The 18,727-nt window shown below is 41.9% G+C and overlaps 1 protein-coding gene across 8 annotated transcripts in view; it reads right to left on the bottom strand.

Annotated features, from left to right (window-relative positions):
- SLC4A4 (solute carrier family 4 member 4) overlaps positions 1 to 16,284 on the bottom strand; it is a 259,907-nt gene extending 243,623 nt beyond the window's left edge. For 5 of the 8 annotated variants that reach the window (XM_048846802.2, XM_048846805.2, XM_048846801.2 and 2 more), the window contains exon 1: positions 16,134 to 16,283. The gene's annotated coding sequence lies outside the window, so the exon portion shown is untranslated. Of the gene's footprint in view, positions 1 to 14,897; positions 14,917 to 15,778; positions 15,877 to 16,133 lie in introns of those variants that run through there. The other 3 variants (XM_048846797.2, XM_048846796.2, XM_048846798.2) reach the window with 3 other exon arrangements.
- Between the last annotated feature and the right edge of the window lie 2,443 nt (positions 16,285 to 18,727).

An 18,727-nucleotide genomic window follows, 5' to 3' on the forward strand; every position in this document is an offset into this window, starting at 1 on the left:
GTTCAGTTCAGCACAGAAGTGCTTCTGCCCCTAGAGTTTTGGTAAGCTTTCCCCAAATCAAAGAGATTAGAAATCATCCCATTCAAAGCCCGCTGCAGCTAACTGGCACAATGACCTCATGCACGAAATGTGTCCCTGCGCAAAGTGTCACCTGAGAATTCCACAGTGGTTCTACACTAAACCACTGAGGACTGCCACCAGGAGAAGAAAATAACCATTTCAGCCGCAGTACCCTCCCTCTCTAGGCTGCTGGCACTGATCACCCTGGAGATTACACACTAAACCTGGAACTGTTATAATGAACACTAACCTCGGCAGCAGGGACACCCAACTAGAGAGACTCTCCGTTCAGGGGCTGAGAGCAGACACCAAAACAGCAACAGCAGAAAAGATGACTGGAATAACAGGACGCCGCATAGGGTCTGAAATCATTGAACAGAACTGCCAATGTTGGATAAATTCACTGCCATCTTGAACGTAAACGAAGAAGTGGACACAAGACGACTGTTTTGGTGTAGGAGGCAGTAAGACTCTTCATGTAAGCAGAGAAACAATTCTTGTGCTTAGGTACTTCCAGGACATGGTGATAGGAGCAATATACTGTCAGGACCTAGCTAGATAGTCATGATACACATAACAGGCATGCAGAAGCAGAGAGCTAATGTGCTGAGCAGGACCTATACAGTGATGGGCAAATGAACCCTCACAACAAGACCTTCCTCTAAATCAACGTTTCTCAATCTTTTTGATACCAGGGACCAGCTTCCTGCCTTCCTAAACTGTGTCTAAAAGCATCCACAGCCAACTGGTACATGCTGTTTCTGCTAATTGTTACTGCCAAGGAGTGTGAGAGAAATGAAAGGCAGCCAAGAGATACTCCTTACCACACTAGCCCAGGAGGCCCGAGTTCTCCCCAAAGTATCCAGGTGTCAGTGCAAGGACTAATGGGCTTGCGGACCAGGCCAAATACACTACAGCAGTCAGAACTGCCAGATATAGATATATGAGAAATCACAGCTCTGAGAATGAAGTGTATGTATTTGAAATTGAGAGCATTTGTATCCTACATTTTCAGAGGACTTACATTTAGGTTCTTGTATTCAAGCAAGCTGGACTGAGGAACAGGTCCCTATTAATGCTGATGTTAAGCTAGTTCCAACTGCTTCCAAACCCATAGAAGGACTGGTCCATATGTACAGATTTCCCCAACATGCCTGTAAACTTTTCTCCAAAGGGGAGATTCCCAGCTTCGCAATGGGACACATAGCCCTCACTTCTAGCCGTGGAAGGGCCATGAAATTTCAAATCAGGACATTTTTAAGTTTAGAAAGATTATTTTGTCATTTTACAATGCTTTTAATAGTTCTCTCAGCCCTGTATAGTAGGACTCACAATTCTACTTTAGAAATGGGGGGGGAACATTTAAAAAAAAAATCACAATACAGCTAAAAAATGCACTAAAACAGCATTTCTGAAACTATGGTACAGGTACCACTCGTGGTACATGGGCAATAGTGAAATGGCATGCAGGTTGATCTAAAGTACAATGTTAGACTAAGAACCCATTATAACTACACTGATTAAAATTGTAGAGGTTGCCAGGCCAAGTACTTTTGAGTTTTAAGATGTGACAAAGTAGGTCTTCAAGTCTGAGAACCACAGTTCTAAAAAAAAAAAAAAATTATGAAATATTCTTTTCTATAATCCATGTGGCATATACAGAACACATGATGGTGCGAAATAATGCTTCCATTTCTATCCTTGGAGGACCAGGGAAGTATTTCCCTGGCATGTTGATTACAAAGAAAGTGGCAACTCTCTGAAGCTGTTGTGTTTGCAATGTTACAGTAACTACCAAGGAAATGGGTTAGTGGGTTGGGGGCAGGTCATACAGTCAGAAGCATGCGATCAGCACTTAATTGGAATGAACTGATGTAACTTGCTCTTGGTATTGCCACACGAATAATTAATAGGATCATCCCAATCTCATAACAATAAAATATTTTATACCACTAGCCATAGATATCTAAATATTGGGCACCCAGAAATTAATTCCCACAAACTTCAGCTGACCATCTTTACCTTGGAACCTACTTTAAGAATAGAGGGGGGAGATTTTGAAATGTACAAATGAGAACTCGGTGCCCCACTCCAACTGAACGTCAATGGCATTTGGATTCCTAATTTTGTGCTTTTGAAAATATCAAGAGAGGTAAAAGTTACCAACAGGTGACCTTGGTGAAGACATATACATCTGAAAATGCCAGTTGCAGGTAGCACCCTGAAATTTGTTGCCAGATTACAGCCAGCTATACTCCATCTGAGCTTTGTAATACTATATGCCAGTTTTTGGGAGACACCTATTAACAATGAACTGCTTTATAAAGGAACATCTAATCAGAATACAGCTCTTTAGAGGTAAAAGGAAAATACTCTAATATAATATTAAATCCTGGTTATCTGTACCCATTATCTTGCATCTGTACTGCTCTACTAAGTGGAACGATTATCTTTGGACTAGAGCCAGAAAAGCTGGATTGATACCACAGTTCAAGACTTCAAGTCTGTCACTGGAATTTTCAAAGCCAGGTTCTGATCCTGAAAGGTATCAAGTATCTCCTGGAAGATATTAAGCAGCCTCTGCTAAATTGAGGGTGCTTGTCACCTCACATGATCAGGCCCCAAGAAAATACTAAATCCCTTGTTCTGGTTAACAGAAGATATTTGCAACCCAAGCCATTACTGCACCAGGAAGACTTAAGACAAGCGTGTCTTAATGGATGGTTAGGAGTAAAAAAGCAAAAACAGTGTAAGACAGCTGGTTTTACTTGTACAGAAATCTACCAACCCCAGAGACCCACATATCTCACCATCACCTGAGAACCACACAGTACTCAGGATGCTCACCAGTGTATACATTTTGAGCATGATTTGCAAGAGTTGATATTGCACTGCTTTTTAATAAAAAATACGATGTACAGCTAATCTTCAGTGAATTGCATGGACTTTGAGCTCCCCTAACTTACTTGTAAAAGCTACAAACAAGACCTCTCTTTATTCAGTCTCTGGAGAAGATATTACAAGATGTAGACTAGGATTTCCACAAAGTGGTTTTTCTGATTCTGTATCTTGAACCAAAATTAAACACTGAACTTTTGATGGAGAGGTGGTGGTGACCCAAACGAAATTTAAGGAACAAAGAGGTTTTGTTTTGCAATGATTCCTAAGGGCCTATGATTTTGCTCAAGAGTCTAGTACGCCATTCCCATTTGAAAATATTAAATGATATTCAAAGTAATGTGCCTATTAATTTATGTGTATTGCACATATAACTGTATTTTCAAGGTCTGGCTTTACTAGAGCTGTATATAAATCAATCAAACTGGACTGTCTGTGATGCAGGATCAGAGAACATCAAGGGCCCAATTCAAAGCCTGGTGGAGTCGAAGAAAAATTTCCATTGACATCAATGTGCTATGGATCATTCTCTGAAGTAACCATTTGAAAGTCAGTTTCAAAAAAATATAATTCAAAGTGGTGCTTTCCCCCTTCTTCCACTTAACATTTTAGGATTGTTTTAAGTCACATTTCTGAGTCACACAAATAATTAACCTGATCTTACTAGGTTCTTCTCTTCCTTCACTTTGGATTCAAAACCCTATGTTTCTCTAAAAAAGGGTATGTTTTAATCTGTGTAATGCACTATTTTAAAAAGGCAATCTATCCTTCGGATTGGTTTTCAGATTAAAATGTTTTTCCATCACTTTTTATATTAATCCTTTCCAGTTATGCTAGCTATCCACATTAAACTGAAAAAGGAGAGAGAGACACACACTAATGCATTAACTAAAAGGAAGCATTTTCACATCAAAAAATCACAATACAAGCCTTTTCTCCTACCACACTAAATGAAATCACTCTTGACTGAAATGAGAGATAGCACCGGAACTCAGCTTCTCCTCAAAAAGGTGTCAAAATCCATTTATGTGGACAAGTTGTAGTGGGGGACGTCTAGGTTGGATATTAGGAAAAACTATTTCACTAGGAGGGTGGTGAAGCACTGGGTTACCTAGTGAGGTGATGGAATCTCCATCCTTAGAGGTTTTTAAGGCCCGGCTTGACAAAGCCCTAGCTGGGATGATTTAGTTGGGGATTGGTCCTGCTTTGAGCAGGGGGTTGGACTAGATGATCTCCTGAGGTTTCTTCCAACCCTAATCTTCTATGAGTCTAAGACTAAATATAAAATACACTGTCCAACAAAGGCCACAGAAGCTCTGAAAATGTTTTCCATCACATGGAAAACAGATGTGTTGTTTGAATCAGACTGTCCTTGCTTCCATAAATCAGATGAGTCCAACAATCATAACTTATATTTCATATTGATCACTGTTAATATTCAGACAAAAGTAGGGAAGGGCGGTGGCCGATACTAATTTTTAAACTCTCTAAACAAAAAACGTGTGTGCAGCTATAGGGAAATCTTTATGCATAGCAATGTCATAGATCCTAGTGGGCCCTTTCCTGGACATGCATGAGGACTGCTGTGAGGAGAATCAAAGCCCCGTGCTCTGGGTGTTTCAAGCTCCTGGCTCCTGAACAGAGGCTAGCCACTGCCCCAGTCTGAGCTCACTAGACTCTCAGTGAGCAGTCCTTCTATTTGGCATATCCCCATCCCAAGTGCTGGAACCCATTGGCCAGCTGCCTAGCACCTCTGGGTGCAGCACTGACCCTTCAGACTCTCCAGTACTTAAACATACCCGTCTCCCAGAAGTCCACCCCAAAGGTGCAAAGCTTCTGGATACAGGTTAACTGCCCACAGCAGTTGCGAGGCAGTCCATCCACCCACCCCAGTCTAACACCTTTATGCTCATTTATACTTAATCTTGCAAAGCACAAAATAAAATATCCTAACACACAATGTCCCTCACTAGCTCACCCATCACTTGGGAACCATGAGTGTGCCATCTAGAAGGTCACCAGGATCTTCTGCCTTCTCCCCTATCCTGCCCCTGCAGCCATCTCATCTTAATCTGACTCTCTTTCCCCAGTTTCCCCTGTGAATCACTTTATAGACTTCTGCTGGGGTCACCTGCTTCTTTTCTTCAGGCTTTTAGTAATTTTCCACTGCTCTCAGAACCCCTTCCTTTCAGACAAGAGGAGAAAATGTCTTCTCCCAGCTAGAGCAAACCGATTGCCCCGAGATCTTCTACTTTGAATAGGTGACTATTGAGTGCTGACCACTCACCATTGTTTATGGCCTGACAGAGGCATGACAACTCTGCTGACTGATGGGGAGTCCACATACATATAGGCTTTCCATAACACAGTTTCATAAAATTATCCACAGTTCCAAAGTGGTGCACAGACAGACTCCCCAATTCATCCCAATGCCGTATTTCTGCAATTAGCCTACTTGCCTTGAAACAAGATTAATTTTCCCCTTTCATACTTGCTCTGATGATGTGTCACTTATGTATTAGAGAAATAAAGCAAAAGCACTAACTTAAAATCTTGCTACTAAATATTTTCCTATTACTACTGATGCCATCTGATCGGTCTTCAAAGTGAAATTCACTGCATAAGGCCCCATACACCTTTCACACCACAATTAGCCCCCAATTAAGGGGTATGTGACACACAGGACCATGTGCAGGCCATCAGCATTAAAGGGAATTTCAAACTCAGAAAACAGGCAATTTATAGCAGGGTCTAAATGTTGGTCAAGAGAACCGTTTTTATGCCTACTAAGGGCCCATTTCTGCCACCCTTATTCAATTCCCTTGCCAGGCATTTCATACATTCATTTCAATGGGGCTGCTCAGAGAGGCTTGAATCCAGAAAAGCATTTCAACACAGGCTTCCCTTTGAGCAAGAGCAGTCCCACTGAAATCAGCAGCAGACTCAGACTCATAGACATTAAGGCCAGAAGGGCCCATCGTCATCATCCAGTCTGACCTCCTGCATGCCACAGAACCTCACCCACCCACTCCTGCAATAGACCCATAGCCACTGGCTGGGTTACTGAAGTCTCAAATCATGATTTAAAGATCCCAAGTTACAGAGAATCCACCATTTACTCTAGCCCAGACCAGCAAGAGACCTTTTCAGCTTGGGTCACGGAAAGGAGTGGGGGGAGAGGGAGGAGAACCTAGGGTATTTACAAATCTGACCTGGGGGAAAATTCCTTCCCAACTCCAATAGGGTTATATGCTTAAATTTAAGCTGATGCTTAAAACACTTTTCTGGATTGGGGGCTATGTGAGTAGTGCCAATAAGGATAAGTAAGGGTGGCAGAATTGAGCCCATTTTATTTCAACATTATGAATAAAGCACTCTAGCACATTCAGCCAATTTGACTACTGTACTATACTTCCTTGACTTTCCCAACATAGTTTTGTTTATACAAGTGCTTACTGTGTGAAAATTCCATTTCCCTGATTTGTTTGGAGCCCCTATTTCAAGAACATTATACAGTTCATTTGATGGTATCGGGGAGGTATTGCTACTGTAGATCACATCATTTACAATTCATCCAGGATAGTCACACACCATCACCCATATAGATCATGAGCTGTTGCATAATACATATAATGCCGTTCTCAGGACACTATATACTCTATGTTTGTGCCATCAAGACTTCCAAATGAATGCCTTCATTAAGTATTGGAGAGCATGACTACATATCTTTGTTTCCTGCTATTATTGTTTCTGGCTAGAAACAGACAATCCCTGAGGATAGTCAGTATGACAGAGCTACTGTTCGAGAGTGGTGATAGCGGTCACAGCTGAGGACAGCAATTGTCCGAAATGGAACCTGTGTCAGTTTAATTTTATAACAAGCAAAATTCACAGCATTGTGGTTACAAAAACATCTGTGTACCATGGGGTTTAAGTTAAATTTGTGTGTGTGAAATTTCTATTTCAAACACTTATTCATATGAATTCACATTTAGCTCACATGGGTTTTACCCAATCCCAGTGTACTGAGAGGTGATTCAATAGACTGAAACATTACTTGTCATTTGGCTGTTAAGCAAGCATTATACAACTCCAACCTACACACAGAGACCAATTATATTTAGCAACCTCAGTGACTGACCCAGAATGCTTGGCTTTCAAGTATAAGGGTTTAAATAATGTAGCTGAAGAGTTAGTTTTATAGCTTCAGGTATAAAAAAAAGCAGATAACCAAAACTTTCTGATCAAGGTTAAATTCTAAGATTAGAAACACTGAGATGAGGAAACTCCAGAGATGATAAAAACTAAAATACACTAATGGTGAAAATGACTTTATTTAGGGTATTTAAATTCTATTTCTGTACCTACAATGAGAAACAATCAAAAGCTAGACATGTTATTGAAAATATACTAGTTAGGGCTCAGATCCATTTCTTTTGCCTAGAGGTTACACAGAAACATATAACGTTATCAGTATCATCCAAAATAATCTATTTGCCATTTTCTTCAAGAAGCAGTAGTGACCTAAACCAGAGGGGCAGAATACAAGGGTCAAAAACCATGGAAAAAGCCATCCAAATCAGTTGCACATACAAACAACTAGGATTTATGACTTAATACTGGCTCACTGCGCTAACATACAGAAAAATGTAAAACCTAAACTCCGGTACAAGCGGTAGGGACTGAATTTCAGTGGAGTCATATCAAATTTTAGTTAATTCATCAGATTAGTAGCAATAACCTGTAACCAATAAAAGGTTACACTCTGCACTGTACTCTCAGAGCCAGATTTCAGACAGTGGACTCCATATTTATAAGCACAGTTTTCCACCTAAGTCACTCACCATTTAGGTAAGGTGAATATCAAAGTCCTAGATTTGCAGGCAGGAGCTTTGATGTAAAAGTGACAAAGTGCACGTTCAAAACAGTCCCCAACTATGGAGCCCAATTTAGGCTAAACGGGAAAGGTGGTCCTTAATTAAATAAAGTAAAAAAATAGAAGATAACAGAGGAAACTAGATGAGCTGCACTGATTTATAATGCAATGTAATTTGTTTCATAACCTATGGTTGGATCATAAACCGCTCCATTTTCCTTACCAGAACCCCAAAGGGAAATTAAATTCCACAGACTGACCCGCTAAATTGGATTTAACTCCACCACAAAGACTTGGGTTCTTGAGGGTTGCAATGATCAACAAGTACATGATTTTACAAAAATGGAAGAGCAGGTTTATGCCCAGAATAGAGCGTGGCATGCAGACCTGTCTTAGTTAGCAGCCAAAGAATAAATAGCTCATTGCAGTAGACAGCAATTACATGAATCTGAAGAAATTCGGACCCTGTTTCTAGGTACATTTGGATAGAAAAGTTGAGCTAACTTAAAGAATGCCAGGCCTCCATACCTCTAAACGCCTCCCCTCCCATCCAGTACCCTCTTACCCTATTCATATAGGTCTTCTCCCATTGTATTACTGTTACCCCCAGCCTAACATGTTACGTTTACGCAGTATTGTCTGGTTTGTATTGTCTGCTCTTGCCATTTTATAACTTGTCAAAGCTGCACAATTCCATGGAGATCCCATGAAGCATGCAGTATTTGAAAACTTATACAAGCTGTAAATCATTTACCTTTCTGTACCTTACATTGTCTGCTTCTTTATGAAACTCAATAAAGAATTAATCACACACAAAAAAGTCATAGACTGTACCTCAAGATAGTCAGATTGTTTTGGGGAAGAAGGGCACTATATAAAGCTTCAAGACAACATTTTAAAATCTCAGAATATTTTAAATTAGAACATTTTATTAAGGCAACAACTATATTAGAATTGAATGAAATTATAATTATGATAAATGGCAGAAGTAAAGGGATTTTAGTAATCCGCAGTCTTAAATCTGTATTTCCAGGAGTCACAATCCATCATCCAGATGCGATATTCATGGATTAGGATTTTTTGATGTCAGGACAATTAAGAATTACTTAAAGTATGAGGTGCTCTAGAGTTTATTGACAAACATTTTAAATTGTAACAAAGCAGAAATCCAAATCTGCTCACACTTCTAAACTTTTTTTTTTTTTTTTTTTTTAAGTATTCTGGGAGTGAAATAACAAGTAGCTTATCTCACAGTTGCATATGCCTGCAATCATAAGTGAAATAAGCATAGCAATCTTTGATTTGTTCCTAACTCTAAGTCATAAGAATGGCCATACTGAGTCAGACAAATGGTCCATCCAGCCCAGTATCCTGTCTTCTGACAGTGGCCAATGCCACGTGCCCCAGAGGGAATGAACAGAAGAGGCAATCATCAAGTGATCCATCCCCTGTCATCCACTGATTTACAAAATAAAATTACAAGAAAGAAAGGGCTAGTTTAAGGCCTGATCCAAAACTCACTGAAGTTGATAGGGAGTCTCTTATTGGCATCAGTGGCGTTTGGGTCAGGCCTATAGTGAGTGTTAGTCTCACAATCCAAAGGACAGTGGTCTATGTAGGTCCCAGGAATGCAGGAATCTGTGCAGCAGTTTGAAGTGTAAACTTTATATTTGTCTGCAGCATAGCTAGCCAGGTGCACCTGAATGGAAGACTCTGGTTTCCAGCAAACAAATACACCCTGAAAGCATGAAGAAGGATGTTTTCTGGTTTTATAGAGAAGTTAATCAAAATACATAACATGGTTTGATTGTTAAGACATGTATTGAAAATGTTTTAAAACAGTTTCATCTTTCAAGCATAATCTCACACATTACGTATTAATTGCCATAGGTGTACATGGTGCTTTGCAGACATTTGAAAGAGAAGCTTTTGAGGACAGGTTATCTAACTCAGAATAGTAACAAATATATACATCTTGCCATCAGAGACTGTTTTAACCTGAAATTTACATGGTAAGCATTTACAACACTGAATGTAACAAAAATCCTGCAAAAATTAGGTTACATTTTCAGAACAAAGTAATGATGTTCAGTGCTCAGGGGCCAGATATTCAGAAAGTGTGGAGCATTCACCTCTGGAAAAATCAATTTTACAGTATCTCAGGATAGGCACCTAGAAATTGAGATCCCCTAGACACTTCTAAAATGTTAGGGTCTTATTTGTGAACTGAAAACTCAGTATGGTGATTGGTGCCCCACTGAAGATTGTTCAGTTTCTTTTTCTAATTTCTCAAACAGCTTTTATTATCTGAGTAGAAACATAAAAAGATGAGGGAAGACAAAAAAAAGATTAGATGGATAGATGGGGAATAAAGGTCACAAATAGTTAACTTACTTAGTGGCACTGCACACATCTTATTTTATTCATTTATTTTAAACTTATTTAACATATCCCTAATCCTCACTTATCAGCCAGTACCAGAATTGCTGAGGTGTTTCAAGTCAATATTTAGATGAATGGTCCAGATAAATAGGATACAATAAGAACATAAGAATGGCCATACTGGGTCAGACCAAAGGTCCATCCAGACCAGTATCCTGTCTTCCCACAGTGGCCAGCCAATGCCAGGTTCACTCCCTCTGGGGCACCTAACAGGTAACGATCAAGTGATCTCTCTCCTGCCATCTATCTCCACCCTCTGACAAATAGAGGCTAGGGACACCATTCCTTATCCTTCCTGGCTAATAGCAATTAATGGACTTAACCTCCATGAATTTATCTAGTTCTCTTTTACACTCTGTTGTAGTCCTAACCTTCACACCAGGTATAGTGCACACAAGTATTGTGCACTTCTTAGACCCTTACTTTTGCAAATAATAAAATTCACCCGTTGTTGAAAGGAAGAACACCCAGTTAGGTATGATGCACATGTATAATTAAAAAATAAAATAATCCCTAAAGCCTTTCAAAACAACAATAATTTTATTATTTTACAATAGAGTAAGCAAGGTATTTGGTTTTTAAAATGAGTACTTAGTTTTCACGTACAGCAATTTACCGATATGAACGTACAATGCATTCTCAGCACCTACACTGACCCAGAGATGCATCTTTGAACTAAAAGGTCTGTATACTAAGCCTTGACAGACCAAGATTCTTCCTTTGAAGCCATCATACAATACTGAGTAAATAAGTTCTAAAGAGTTCAAGATACATATTTATATGCTAGCAAATAATTAAGAGGAAAGAGCACAGTACAGATTCATCTGAATAGTACAAAGCTCTAACTTCTTATTTACAGCTTTATTATTATTAAACCAAGTGCTATCAGCAGACTCAGCACTGTGCTAACAAGAAGAAGAAGGAATGCCCCTGTCCCAAGGAAATTGAAATCTAAAGCAAATACAGATAAGACAAAGGATAGATCAGAGGAAGGTTCAGGGTGAAAACCTGGCCTCACTGAACCCAATGACAAAACTCCCATTGACTTCAATAGGGTCAGGATTTCACTCAATCTTTACACCAGTGGTGCAGATTTCTATTTTGTTATCAAGCCACTCAGGAATAGGACAAGTTTAAGAGAGGGATTTCTCTTCTCTCCACCCTAGTTTTCTTTATTACAGAAGAGTGTGTATTTTTAAAAAAAAAAATAGAAGAGGCAGATGTGGTTCCCCATCACACTTTTGTATCCAAAACCAAGATTAGTATAGTGACATGAGGTAATCCAGACATTCTACTTCTAGCAATCTTAAATCTAAAGTTCCATGGCTGTGTGGATTTCGCACTTTTCAAGTTTTCTGCACAAATTTTAAGCCACACAGCAGCTGATGATTGCTCTTGACACAGAATAGTAAGATGGACCTGATCCTGGCAATTACAGAAACACTGAATCAGGCTACAAGAGTCCAGATTCTGAAGCTAATATACAAAGAAAAATACCTCAAAGCCAGGCCACCAGAGTAGGGAAAGGATCTAGCCATCTGTTACAATTAAGCCACCATAATCTGTGATGCACAGTGACAGACTGGAAGGAATAGGGCCATAGAAAAGGCATCGGGGCTACTGATTTTCAATAAAGTATCTTCAGAGGGGCACATAACCCAAACTCCAAAATGGAGGGGCATTTGCATCATATCTCCCCTCCTATCCCTGGTCACATTCAGAACTGCAACAGATGGGCAAAGTGCATGCTGTAGTTTGATACAACTGACTTAGTTTGCTTGATAATTACAAATCCTTTTACCTATGCAACTGTGACAAAAAGGCTTAAGATTCAGTCAAAGAAGCATCAATCTGCACTAACTGAATGGCACATAAAAAACTGCAGAGATCATTAATGAAAGTGAGTACAGATGCAAATATTCTTATTAAAGCCAGCTTCCTGAGAAAATAGCTAGTCCAGCAAGTCATTGTCTACAAAAGAAATATTTTGTATTTACTAACAGGCAGGTAGTAAATCTTAGTCTAAATGACTTATTTTATCTATTAAGAATAGCTGCCTGATAGTCATTCTACTATTTCAGAAAAAAGTTATGTCTTTTTATTCTTAAGAAAACCAGTTTTCCATTCATAAAACTAACAAAAAACCCTATATCCATTATTATCTAAAACCCTATATGCATTAATATGACATATCCTATATGTCATATTAATGCATCTTCAAATTCTTATTGCAGCCAGGGACCCCTTGAGATGAAAACGTAACCTGCGTTCACTGAAAGAAACTTCTCATACTTGAGTATGGCGCCCTCATTGACAGGCAGGCAAATCAGAGAACAACAACATGATTTACAAATGAACACATTTTCAACTCTTAAGAGACATTTTCCTATAAATGTGCACTTTGTGCATAAATCTCCTCTTTAGTTATCAGTACAAGGTATCAGCAGTTTTAGTATTTGCCATACATGGACAGACAGTAAGATTATCAGAATGTATTTGGAAGGTTCCCCCTACTGTATTTCTTTTAAAACCCAATTACTTAAAATGCCCTCCAGCTGATACAAAACTAACAAGACGGGATGTTTAATGCATCACCCCTTGGGAAAAAAGAAAAAAAAGCAACACACCCCGATGCTCTCCTTGCACCACATTTTCAACTTATGATACTAACAACGTATCAGGCAGTCAGCTCCACCAACTCTTTTAGAGAGTGGAAATTCACACATAATGAAAGTGGCGGAGATCAGGGGGAAAAAATTTGTTTTTCTTTGAAGTGAAATAAAAATCTGTTACTGTTTCATGTTTTCAGTCTGAAAAAAATAGAAGGAACAAGAAACAAGGCACCACTTGAATCTCAGGGTTGTACTGCCATCCACAAACAGCCTAGAGCCATATCCTTTAATGTCAGCAAAAGCCTGGACATGATGTGGAGCCTTTCCATTTCTGTGATTCCACAACAAAACCACAGAAGTCACTGTGAAAGACACTGCACTTACTTCTGCACTGAAATACATGCAAGATATTGAAAGAGACGGACCACAGCAAATGAACAAGTCCCTTAACCCGCAGTGCAAAATATATAAAACCACACAATTCCATTTAAGATTCTGCATCTAAATGGGAACTAAAGGTAATTACAACTAAGCTATTTCTAGTAGAGAGACTCTTACCTCTTTTATATGCAGATAACTTCTGGTTTCCAAACAAAATAAGAACTGGATATATTTGCACAAGATAGCATGTTAGCAAGAAGCAAAATTCTCTCCCACACAAAATGCTTGGCTCTTTAACATTTTGCTAAATTCGTCAAGCCAACTTTAACTATGGGAAAAATAGGCATAACTGGAACAATTAAGTCACTAAGGGTATGTCTACACTACCCACCGGATCGGCGGGCAGCAATCGATCCAGCGGGGATCAATTTATCGCGTCTAGTCTAGATGCGATAAATCGACCCCCGAGCGCTCTCCTGTCGACTCCTGTACTCCAGCTCCGTGAGAGGCGCAGGCAGAGTCGACGGGGGAGTGGCAGCAGTCGACTCACCACAGTGAAGACACCACAGTAAGTCGATCTAAGTACATTAACTTCAGCTATGTTATTCACGTAACTGAAGTTGCGTAACTTAGATCGATCCTCCCCAGTGTAGACCAGGGCTACGTAGTAAGCATGTTGTAAGCATGAAGTAGCTTTTAGATACAAAGCAAACTGTACATCTCAGTCTCTTATTTCTAAGAGTCTGTACTCTGTGGAATATGTCTTAACACAAATCCAGTGAAGCTACTACCAGTGTGCCTTAGGATCACCGCAAATACCTAGACACATGAGAGGTCCCCTCCAAGTTAATGGAACTAGGTCTATGAGTAAAGTTACTCAGTTCATAAGTGTCTGCAATATCAGGTCTTCGGTGCTTAAGGGCACAATCCTCTAGAGGTGCTGAGCACCCTGAACTGCCACTGACTTCAGTGAAAGCTGAACATCCTTGTCACTTTTCAGGGGTGGTAAGTACCTTCCTTAAAGCATCAAGCCTGATATGTTCCATATTTTTTTAAACAAAGTTGCCATGAAGCTCTAAGGACATTTATTATGAAATACTATAAAAAATGTTAAATACTGGTGCTAAAAGAATGCCCTCCTAACAAAGGAAACATAGAATAATCCTTAACGTTGCAGCAGAAAACAAGATTATGAGAACGAAAGGATGATTTAACATTCATTTCCATGTCTGTTCTTTACTGAGAGTGGAACACCTGAGGACAAAAATTCTTAGCAGGAAGTTCAAGAAAGAAAGGAGAGAGAAGACTGGACAAGAAACATTGCTCAGCTAGTTTATGGCAGTGGAATATTCCCATTTAGCAAAATGCCAGATGAGATACTAAGAACATTTAAAGAAATACGATTTGCCTGAAATGGTTCTTGCTGACAGTTTAATTAGTAAGCTTTACTGATTTATCAGAAGTTTCCAAATAAAATTCAATGTCATTTTTTACACAGATGTTTTAAAAAAAATTTCCTCAAGTTTCTATCCAATGTAAAAGTCAGACTTAGCAGTATGCATTTCCCATTTTAGGCCCAATCCAGCACTCTTTGCCAGTGCAAGACAGCTACTTTCAGTTAAACTTACCACAGAAAAAGAGATTGCATCTGCAGTTCTCAGAGGGGCAAGCCTATGGTTTCCTTCATGCAAGTAAAATCCTGCATTCATCAGAGATATGCCAAATTGAATGCTAATAGAAGAATTGCTTTAACCACTGTGGAAAGCGATATAAAATAACTGTACACACGCAAGAGACAAGAGCCCCAGTTCCCACAAAGCGAGTTGTGCCAACGGACCCTTTCGCTCTTTTAGAGCCCCACTGACTTCAACAGCTGAGTCTGCCTGGCCATTAGGGTCCGGGGGTGCACATCAGGGTGCAGGATCTGGGCCACAACTTGTATACCTCAGTAATATACACATAAGTTGTGTGCGCATACACACATGCACGCACACATAGCCAGTTGCACGCCAAGTCTCGCGCACACGTTCTTGTGCAAGAGATGCATTTGCTCTCGGACACATCAGCGCCTGTACTTATTTTCGAACATGCAAACGCCCGGCGTGCAGCAAAACACATGAAAAATGCACGTGTTAAGTTCTTTCCTCCTTTTGTCCGAGCTTTGCCCCAGCCGGGACCCGCACGGCTCTGGGGCGCACGCTGCCGGGAGTGGATCCAGCAGACCCACCCCCCCGGTGTGTGTCAGACGCAGGGGCCACGCGACTCTCCCGCACGCACCCAGCCCCTGCCCGGTAATTCCCAGCAAAGGCAGGCAAAGAAGGAACCGGGGCGGGGGCGGTTTCTCCCGGCTGCACGGACCCGGCTCACCGCGGGCGCCGTCCCCCCGCAGGCGGAGCCCCTCGCACCGGGACCCCGCCGCTGCAGGGGCGGGAAACCCGCGCGGGGGGGAAGGGGAGGAAGCGCCTCCCGGAGCCCACCTGCCCCCCGCCCGGCCCCGGCCCGCGCTCACCTCCGCGGCTCCGTCCTCCGCCGCTCCTCCAGCGTGGCGGCGGGCCGGGCCGGGCCGGGGGCGGCTGCCCACGCGGGAGCCGCAGCTCCGCCGGCGGCAGCCGAGAGCCGGGGCGGAGAGCGGGGCGCTCCGCTGGGCAGCCCGCGGGCCGGGAGAAGGGCGAGCCGGCGTCCGAGCGCCGCGCTGCAGCACTGCCCAGCCGCGCCCGCCTCCCCGCTCCCGTTTTAAAGCCGAGAGTGGCCGCGGGCCGTCCCCTTCCCCGCGTGCCATCGCAGCCGCGCGGCGTCACCGGGCCCCGGGCGGGCCAGGGCGGAGTCTGGGTGCCTCGGGCTCCTGGTGTTCCAGGCTCACTCACTTGCCCGCCGCTCTCCCGGGCGCGGCTCCGGCTCCGGCTCCGGCCGGGGATCAAGTGCGCCGGCCGCCGTCTGCTCCCTTCCTGGGGAAGGGCCAACAGAGGCGGGCGGGAACGGGGGTCCGGTTTGCAGGAGCAGCAGCGCCTCGGACCTTTTTCTCCCCCCGGAGACACATTTACCTCCCCCGGGGAGGGGCCCCTGCAGCTGGAGTCGGAGCACGTTAAGTTCATCCAATTGCATGTCAGCCTGGTGACGACAAGAGACGAGAGTCACACACTTCGCTGGCTGAAGTGAAGTGACCAAACCACAGCCTTGCAAAACAGAGGGGAGAGACATGCCTCTCGTCCTGGCATGCGGAAAGGTGGGATCTAAGACACTGCACAACCGCGGGGGCTTTGTTCACACACCCCCCCATGGGAAATTATCCAGAATGGAAAAAGTTTCCTGCTAAATCAAGCGCGTACAGAAAAGAAACAACGAACAAAACGTGGAAGCTGCTGCCCCATGTTCTAAAGCTACTAAACCCTACAAGCCATGCCATTCCCAAGGGACTAAGTGCTACCTCTGGTGAGACCATTCAACAGCGGTCACAATAAAGCGTGCGGGGGGGGGGAGGAGGGCGTTGACACCTTTCATATTTTATAACGTTGGACAAAAGTGTGACATCCCCTAACACAGGCAGATCCCCCCCCCCTTACATAAAATTCTGAATATGAAACCCTGCAGGCTAGTATTGCACAAGAACACGGGGGGAAATGCAAATCTGTCTCCTGCTCCTCCCCTTCACAAATCTGGGGAGGTGTCAACCCTATTGAGAAGGTGGGGTGGTCGTGAGGGTGCATCTTGCTTGGAAAGTTCTGAAGAGTTCTACAGGAGGGACTGTACAGGGTGAACGTGGAAAGGACAGGAAGCTAACACTCCCCCTCGGGCAGCATTTTATTGAGAGTACAGGATACTGGTGCAGAATTAATTTTTTACATCATTTTTTAATTATGGTAATTAAACATCTAGATTAGTGACAGGTTTTTTTAAAAAACTTGGTTTTCAGGAACCCACGCAATGGTTTAGTGAAAGATGACAAGATACAGGGAAGGCAAGTGAAAGGTACGTTACTGAGATAAGCAAAAATCAAAAAGAGGTTCAAGGTCTAGCCTCAAGGGCTGCTGACCCCAGCATGCCATGCATAATTATAGCAGGCGTGTTTCCTTCCTAATACAGTGATGTAGTATTTGAGTGTAAAGAATTGAAAACTGCAATGTTTAGCTTTATTCAATAGCCTCAAGCAGGGCAGGTGTGGAAGGATCTGTATTTTTTCCAAAAGCTCATTTTTTATTTTTAAAGGCCACCTTTCAGCAGCTGTGAATGCTGGCATTATGCTGGGGAAAATAGGTGTATATGACACAATCTAGTTCCCAGATTACTTCACCTGACTAAGGCATTTGGATCAACAAACCCCCCATTCGGATGCCTAACAAGTGTGACCTTTAAAAAAAAAATCCTATTTTAATCTCAGAATTCTAATCAGAAAATTTTACATTTCCCATTCCACCCACTCCCTCTCTCTTTAAACACAATGGGCTGCTGGCTGCCACATTACACTCCCAGAAAGAAGTAAGACAAAGGCACTCTCTACATAAATTCTTCCTTGCTGGTTGGCTTTTTATACCTGTTCCTTTTACCATCACATGCAAAAATCATTTTCACAGGTACCCTATTTATCAGTTTTCCACCAAAAGGGAAGAACTTTTGCAGGGACATTAATGACTGTATAGGATGACCAAGCAGGAGACCCCTGCCCACCACTGCAACATTCCACAACTCTAACGGTGAAGGTTTTCAGCTGTGATTATAAGAAAGTGATTGTTGTCTGTAGCAGCATGATCAGAGATCTGCCAGTATCAAGAGAGAACTAGACTCAAGGGTTCTCATTTTACAGGCTGTAATGCACTAGAGGATATACAATAGTCCTAACATAGCCACTGTACCACTGAAAATACACAGCCTACCTACCATCTCAACCAAAAGGGGAAGAAAAAAAAAACACAATCATTTAGTTTAAAGCAAGAAACACCAATTGGTTAGTCCACAATAATATTCGTCGGAAAAAAGAAATTTCTTAAGTGCTAGTAAAGCAGTCTCTAATTTCCAGCATGGCAATGATAACAACATATAACAAGACATTCAACTGTACCAGGAGCCTTGTGCGGCTTGACTACATTGTGAGGAAAGCCTCATGTAGAATAGGTAGGGCTTCTGATTTTAGGTGAACACCCAATACGACACCCCCAATACAAAAAAATCAAATTGGTGTTTATCCAGTAAATGCTGGAAAAATGCCAGAAATGGTTACTCAGTTAGTGTTGACTTCACCCCTTTCCCTGTGCAATTTGTTTATACAGGAGAGGTCCCTGTTCCTGGACTTATACACTTATACATACTTATACACACAGAGTGGACTACTACAGGGGAGTGATTTCTAAAGTGCACTAATATATTGCACATTAATTGGTCCACGTAGACCCTGCTGGTGCGCACCAAAGGTTCCGTAGTCCCCTTTAATGGAGTGCTAGAGAACTCTTCCCAGACTGAAACAGGA

The sequence above is a fragment of the Caretta caretta genome, chromosome 4 (genome assembly GCF_965140235.1).
Source record: "Caretta caretta isolate rCarCar2 chromosome 4, rCarCar1.hap1, whole genome shotgun sequence".
NCBI classification, from domain to species: Eukaryota; Metazoa; Chordata; order Testudines; family Cheloniidae; genus Caretta; species Caretta caretta.